The following is an 8,098-nucleotide window of genomic DNA, read 5'->3' on the forward strand; positions in this document are numbered from 1 at the left end:
TGACATCAGGGTGTATTAGGACTATTGGTTGGAGGTGATGGTTCAGGGAACATGGGGTGTCCTGACCCTCGATTACTGCGACCTGAACTCCTCACTCACAGAACATCTATCCATAGAACCCCTTCTGAATGGCCATTAGGTGGGGGTTTGGGGGACGCCACCAAATTAAGTCTTAACTGAGGTCAGCTGAGCACTGCCTCCCAGGACCTAGATGGAACGTTGTCTTGGCAACCAGCTAGCATAAGCAGCGCTGCACCCGGGCCTGTGCAGAGAGAGGGGCCAGTCCGGGAGAGGGTTCAGCTGGCAGCGAGGCCATGCTGGGATGCATCGCCATCTCGTGCTCTCCCACGCAGCGAGAAGACTAAGGCCTCTGAGGACCGCCTCCTCCTCTAGCGCAGCTCCAGCCTCCATCCCTGGTGCTTCCTCTCCAAGGGGCTGTAGGTAGGTGGACAGCAGGTGTCCCCCTTCTGACGTCCCATCCCCCAGTTACTCTGCCCTTTTTATGTTAAACTTTTATTCCAGAAGTTTTTTTAAACTTTTATTTATTTGTTTATTACGTATAAGTACACTGTAGCTGTCTTCAGACACACCAGAGGAGGGCATCAGATCCTATTACAGATGGTTACGAGACACCATGTGGTTGCTGGGACTTGAACTCAGGACCTCTGGAAAAGCAGTCAGTGCTCTTAACCGCTGAGCCATCTCTCCAGCCCCAGAAGTTTTAAAATAGGACTTTACTATCTAAATAAGAGCTAGCCTTTTGAACTATTACTCCAGAGAAGTGAAATCTCACAGCCAGCCTCTGGGGTAACAATGTCAAGGACAGTTTCTGAAGCCCAACCTTTGCTGCTTCTCTCCAGGATCTGTAGAGACATAAGATTGTGATGAGGAAGGCAATAGCCATCACCACAAAGAATGAGAGATCTGTGTAGTTAGTAACTGTAACTGCCGTAGATTAACTCTGCAACAATGTTGATGGCACTGACTGCACGCCTGGCCTCTTTTGAGGTGTTCGGGTTGTCTAGGCTAGTTAAATGCTGCCTTCCCTCAGTCGGCTGGTTCAGTACGTGTCTGTGCTCTGTTCTGTGATTCAATTCAGGGGAGGATAGACCTAGCATGTGCTAGTCATGTGAGGAGCAGCCTCTGAATCCGATTCAGGAGAGGATGGACCTATTATGTGCTAGTCACGTGAAGAGCATGGAATTTTTTTTTCTTGCCACCAATAGGCCTGGTGTGTTCTGAAAGAGTTGAACAGGAAACACCTGGTTTCCCCCGACACCCTTCACCTAGAGCTTTTCACAGAATGTTAATTGTATTTCAGGAGGAACTGGAGTGACTTTCAAACTGCAAACAAGAGAATCTAAAGTTTGAATAAATTTCTTCAACTGAAAAAGCATAGTTTTGAAAGTACAGAGAAACATGGTTAGAACATATATCTTTTCAAGAGCTGGGCCGTACCTCTCCATGGGCAGCCTGGGTTTCTATTTTTTTTTTTTTTTTTTTTTTTTCCGGGGCTGGGGACCGAACCCAGGGCCTTGCGCTTGCTAGGCAAGCGCCCTACCACTGAGCCAAATCCCCAACCCCAAGCCTGGGTTTCTAAATGTTTGGTTTTGGACCCTGGGACAAGGGATTGAAGTGCATATTTTACACATCAAAGCAGACCTGGCCTCCAAATTCTCCCAGCATCCCTCAGTCCCTACCTGGCACACCCTGCCCCCAACCTTGAACTTTCTAGCCCAGGGGCTGGGCTGCCCTTCCCCCAGAGGCTCCTCCCTATATAATCCAGCATTTTGGTCTCTCACCTCCTCCTCTTCCTCTCTCTGGGCCAGTGCCCCTTTCTCTCTTTCTCCCTCCCCTATCGCCCCTCTCCCTTAAAATGACCTTGGTCCTTGGTCCAACCAGAACTTCCCAATAAACCTGCCTTTAATCTAATCTGATTTAAATTGGCGCTTATTTCACGAGGGGCAGGAAAATAACCTATCACTATTGTCTCCAGTTCTAAACAAAGGTATGCCTTGCTTAAAAAGAAAAAAGGTACAAAGAGTGACTTTAGAGCACTGGCTGCTCTTCCAAGGGGTCCTGAGGCCAATTCCCAGCAACCACATTGTGACTCACAACCATCTGTAGTGGAATCCAATGCCCTCTTCTGTTGTTTCTAAAGACAGCAACAGTGTGCTCATATACATAAAATAAATCTTAAGAAAAATGTACAGGTCTGGAGAGATGGCTCAGTGGTTAAAAGCACTGACTGCTCTTCCAGAGGTCCTGAGTTCAATTCCCAGCAACCACATGGTGGCTCACAACCATCTGTAATGGAATCTGATGCCCTCTTCTGCTATGTCTGAAGACAGCTACAGTGTACTTATATATAATAAATAAATCCTTAAAGAAGAAAAGATGTACAATATATGTAAGAAAAAATAGCTAAAATATATTTGAGTTTGAATATAAACATATATCAAGGTTAGTACTAAGTCACTCACTGTGACTAAATTTACAAAACCTGAAATGCTATATAAACCCATGGATCGAGTGATTGCTATCCCCCGTCCCCGCTTGTCACTCAAGGTCTGTCACTTTATATTAATCTGCCCTTCATTAGAGCCAGTACTTAGATGGTTTTGACCACAGAATGACTAAAAGTTAATCAAAGAAGTGATAGTTTGACAAACAGGCACAAATAGTTAATCCCAGCAGCAGTCAGGAGGCAGAGGCAAGAGGATCTATGTGAGTTCAAAGCTAGCCTTGTCTACAGAGAAAGTTCCAGGACAGCCAGGGCTACACAGAGAAACCCTGCCTCAAAAATTAAAAAAAAAAATTTTTTTTTCTTTTTTTTATATATATATATTTTAATGTATGAGTGCTCTTTTAATATATGTATGCTGCATATATACCCACATGCCAGAATAGGGCATCAGATCCCATTACAGATGGTTGTGAGCCACCATGTGGTTACTGAGAATTGAACTCAGGACTTGTGGAAGAGCAGTCAGTGCTCTTAACCACTGAGCCATCTCTCCAGCCCTTCTTAATTTTTCAAAAAAGATAGTTCATGCCTGTTTTCCCAGAACTGAAGAAGCTGAAACCAGAGGGTTACTAAAAGCTCCAGGCCAAACAGGACTGAACAGGAGATATTGTCTCAAAATAGATACTTTTTTTTTCTTTTTTCTTTTTTTTTTCCAGAGCTGGGGACCGAACCCAGGGCCTTGCGCTTGCTAGGCAAGCGCTCTACCACTGAGCTAAATCCCCAACCCCAAAATAGATACTTTTTTAAAAAGTAAATATAAAGACAGGTTAAAGGTCAGTGAGAGGGTTTCGTGGAGAAAGGCCTGTCCCCAGGACCCACATTCTGACCTTCACGTGTGAGCCACGATGACCACACACAAATAAATACTGAAAAAATTTAAACTGATAGATGTGGTGGTGCATGACTTTAATCCCAGTGAGTTTCAGGACACCCAGAGAAACACTGAGAAACACTGCCTCAAAAAACCCCTTAAAGTCCTGGTACCCAGCCTTCACTTTACACCTGGCTCCTTTGTCTTTCTGTGGACGTGGGCATGGAATGTCTCCTAGGCGGAGACCAACCAGATCACACTTCCCTGCTTTGTCCCATAGACCTCTCCTCTAGATAAAGACCGACCAGACCATGCTTCCCCAAGCCTGCCTCAGTATACAGACCTCTCACCCAGACCCAGTTCTCTGTTTAAATCTGAAGTTTGTATCCGCGCCTTCAAAGATGGCAGAAATTTTTAACCTCCCACATTTCCAAAACAGCTATTTCAATGAAAACTCTTTTAGCCTCCAGATACATGCATATTTCTTTCTAGATATTTGAACAATTTAATTGTAGCTGAAAAGGTGGTGGGGGACTCCTATGTAAGGATTTCAGGTTTTTTGTGTGGTGATGGTGGAGGCTGAACCCAGGACCTTCCCAGCAAACACTTTGTCCCTGAGTCCCAGCACCAGCCCCTACTTCATTCTTGGTAACCTATAACCTATATTAAATTTGTTTTTATCTATATTAGATTTTTTTTCTTTCCTTCAGCTACTAAAGTAGCATTTCTTTTTTTTAATATTTATTTATTTTATGTATAAGTACACTATAAGTGTCTTCAGACACACAGAAGAGGGTATCAGATCTCATTACAGATGGTTGTGAGCCACCATGTGGTTGCTGGGATTTGAACTCAGGGCCTCAGGAAGAGCAGTCAGTGCTCTTAACTGCTGAGCCATCTCTCCAACCCCCTAAAGTAGCATTTCAAATCTTTTTTTTTTTTTTTTTTTTTTTTTTTTTGAGCTGGGGACCAACCAGGGCCTTGCACTTGCTAGGGCAAGCGCACCACTGAGCCAAATCCCAACCCGCAGCATTTCAAATCTTATACTATTCAGAGAACTTTAAACTTCAAAAAAAAAAAAAAAATAGGCAAGATGTAATATATGTCTACAGAGGCAGGAGATTTGCCACATTCTGAAGGTCAGCCTGGGCTACTTTATGAGACCGTATCAAAATGAGATTACTTCCAAAGGTGTTCAACCAACGATCCTCCTTTGTCACAGAAAGGATTAGATGGCTTGATTAAAGTGGCTTGCCTCCTGGGGGCTTCTGATTCCTCCCCTGATTTATTTTTAAATGAGCAGCATTAAGAACTTTTTTGGGGGGCTGGAGAGATGGCTCAGAGGTTAAGAGCACTGACTGTTCAATTCCCAGCAACCACATGGGGGCTCACAACCATCCGTAATGAGGTCTGGTGTGCAGGCATACATGCAGTCAGAACATTGTATATATAATAAATCTTTAAAAAAAAAAAAAAAAAAAAAAGAACCTCTTTTGGGGGGCTGGAAAGATGGCTCAACAGTTGAGAGCACTACCTACTCTTCCAGAGGACCCAGATTCAATTCCGAGCATTCACATACCAGTTCACAACTGTCTATGACTCCAGTTCTAGGCGACCCAACGCCCTCACACAGACTACATGCAAGCAAAACACCAACCATGCAGAAAGAATAACGTATAAAAATAGGAACTGTTTTCTGAATCATGATATTCTATGATGGTCTAGTAGTGGGACCCCAAGGGCTTCCGAATTTCACAGAAGTTTCCAACCACAGGAAGAACCAGAGGCATAAGAGTGGGTGGGAAGGGCTGGAGAGATGGCTCAGTAGTCAAGAGCACTGACTGCTCTTCCAGAGGTCCTGAGTTCAAATCCCAGCAACCATCTGTAATGAGATCTGATGCCCTCTTCTGGTGTGTCTGAAGACAGCTACAGTGTACTCATATACAATAAATAAATAAATCTTTAAAAAAAAAAAAAGAGTGGGTGGGAAGAAGAGAAACATCCTGAGTGGGAGGGGCTGTACAAGCCAAGGTGAGGAAAAATCAGAAAGTTCCTGTGCATCTTTGTAAGTGAACAACGGAAGTTTGCCCATGGCAGTGACACCTGGCTAGTGGGGGAGTGGACAAGGAGTCAGGAGAGGACACAGAGTAAGTTTAGGTGGTGCCGGAACTCGGGGCCTCTGGCATGGTAGGTGGGTACCCTACCCACTGAACTACACTGAACAGCACCAGGACCCTTGACATCATCTGATCAGTACACACAATAGGCTCATTATGTAAACATCTAAGAAATGGAAGAAAGTATATCGGTGTCTCTCAATGATGAGGAAAGGCCTGAACAAGTTGTTCCTGACCACGTAGTTAATTTTTAACCCAGCATTGGATGCTTTACCTAGCCCTGACCTAATACAACAAACTGATCCAAGAAAAATCTGATTAAAACATGGCCTTTTCCAGGGACTAAGCCACTACCCAAAGACTATACATGGACTGACCCTGGGCTCCAACCTCTTAGGTAGCAATGAATAGCCTAGTAAGGGCGCCAATGGAAGGGGAAGCCCTTGGTCCTACCAAGGCTGGACCCCCCAGTGAATGGGATTCTTGTGGGGAGGGAGGTAAGGGGAGGAGGATTGGGAGGGGAACACCCATAGAGAAGGGGAGGAGGAGAGGTAAGGAGGATGTTGGCATGGAAACCGGGAAAGGGAATAACATTCGAAAGGTAAATAAGAAATACTCAAGTTAATAAAGATGGGAGGAAAAAAAGAAATTGACAATCAAAAACAAAACAAAACAAAACAAAAACAAAACCATGGCCTTTTGTTGGCCAAATAAAGTGTGACATGACTATACACTAGCTTTCTGAGACAAAGTCTCACACTGGGTAACCCTGACCACCCAGCCTTCAGTCTGTCTTCCTGTCTCTCCTGAACACTGGGGTCACAAGCAAGCATCACTACACCCAGCAAACACAGCAACTCTTTAGTGTACTATCTGGGAAACTCCACACATTCTAACGTTAAGAAATCAAGGTGTAATCTCAGCACTCAGGAAGGAAGAGGCAAAAAGACCAGAGTCAAGGACATCCTCTACAGATGGAGTTCCAGGCCAGTCTGGGTTGCCTGCGATCCTGTCTCAATCAGTCAGGCTGAAGAGATTGGCCAACTTTTTCTGCTTTTGCCAAATTCATTTCCCAACACCCCAATCAGGCAACTCCAGCTCTCTGCAGACCCCTGTACCCACATGTGTACATTCCCACGCACAGACAGGTACACACACATAATAAAAGATACACTTATTTGTTTTTTCAAGACTGTTTCTCTGGGTAGCCCTGCCTGTCCTGGAACTTCCTCTGTACACCAAGCTGACCTCAAACCACGCTGCCTGCCTGTGCTTCCAAAGCGCTGGCATTAAAGGTCTGCACCACCACCGCCTGGCTAATCGATACTTGTCAAGCAGTATTAAAACATAATAAAGAACATGGAAAGTGTGCTCTGCTTCTGAAAGATTTTGTAGAGTCCAGGCCTAGTGTGCATGAGGCCATGTTCCACCCGAAGAAGCCTGGCACATGCCTGTAATCTCACCATTGTCGATAGAGCTCAGGAGAATCAAGGACTCAAGGCCATCTTGATTCACAATAAATCAAAGCCCACGGGCTACATGAAGACCTATCTCTTGGAAAACTGAGGAATGGAGCTGGAGAGATGGCTCAGAGATTAAGATGCTTGCTGCTCTTGCAAAGGAAGAGAATGTGGTTCCTAGCATCTACATGGAGTAGTTCACGATTGCCTTTATTTCCAACATCAGGGAATCTAATGCCACTGTAGTCATGTGATATATGGGGGGGGGTGCCACAGACTACCCAGGGGAGTGTGTCAGCAGAGGGACCAAGGCTTGGATTTCAGGTAGAGAAGGGATTCGGCGTGACAGACAGACACAAACTCGCGGTATGTGCTGCTGCAAAAAGCTTTACTTCTTGGCATAGATTTAAGCAGTTAGAACAGGTGCGTCATAATTGGCAATCATCCAGCTCTTATTCATTACCCCACCAAATGCCCGCCGCAAAGAGGAAAGCTAAACATACAGCCTAGGAAACAGTTCTCAACTGCAAACAATAGTTTAAAAAACTGCAGTTATACTGCCAGATTTGTGGGCACCAGGTATGTTTTCTTCATTTATCTCTGTCATAATAAAGTTTAAACTCTATATTTATGGCCCCTCAGATTAGCAAGGAAACTTTTGTAACCATAGTTAACTCTTGTTAAGTTTGTTCAACTTGTTGGAACTTGCCTATGATCTTTCTAAAAGAATCATTACTGTTTTGAATCATGCTAAACAAAACTTATCCAAAAGGGAGAAGGCTTTTCTGGAACAGCCATGTTGTTAGTAACTGTAATTAATTTCTCTCCTATTTACTGGGAGCTAATGGATACAGCAGTTGAATTCATCGCAGCCGTTGAGTTCATCAGGATCATGATGGTGTGAGACGTTTCCTTCTCTGAACTTTCAGTTCCTGAGACATCTAAAGGTACATGACCATCTTCCCACACTGCTATGTTCTTAAAATCAGATATTGTTGACAGGCTTAAAGTTGCTAAGATCACCAAGGCTAAAACACAGAAGGCACCTCCACCGCAAGCATAGACCCTGGTCATCATCTATTTGTAGGGAGATGGCCAGGGACCTCCAGGAGGCCAAGCCATTCCAGGCCCATGCCTCTGTTCTGGATAGAAACGAAGCATAAGAGCTTCATGTCACATAGAC

Source organism: Rattus rattus, chromosome 9 (genome assembly GCF_011064425.1).
Source record: "Rattus rattus isolate New Zealand chromosome 9, Rrattus_CSIRO_v1, whole genome shotgun sequence".
In the NCBI taxonomy this organism is placed as follows: domain Eukaryota; kingdom Metazoa; phylum Chordata; class Mammalia; order Rodentia; family Muridae; genus Rattus; species Rattus rattus.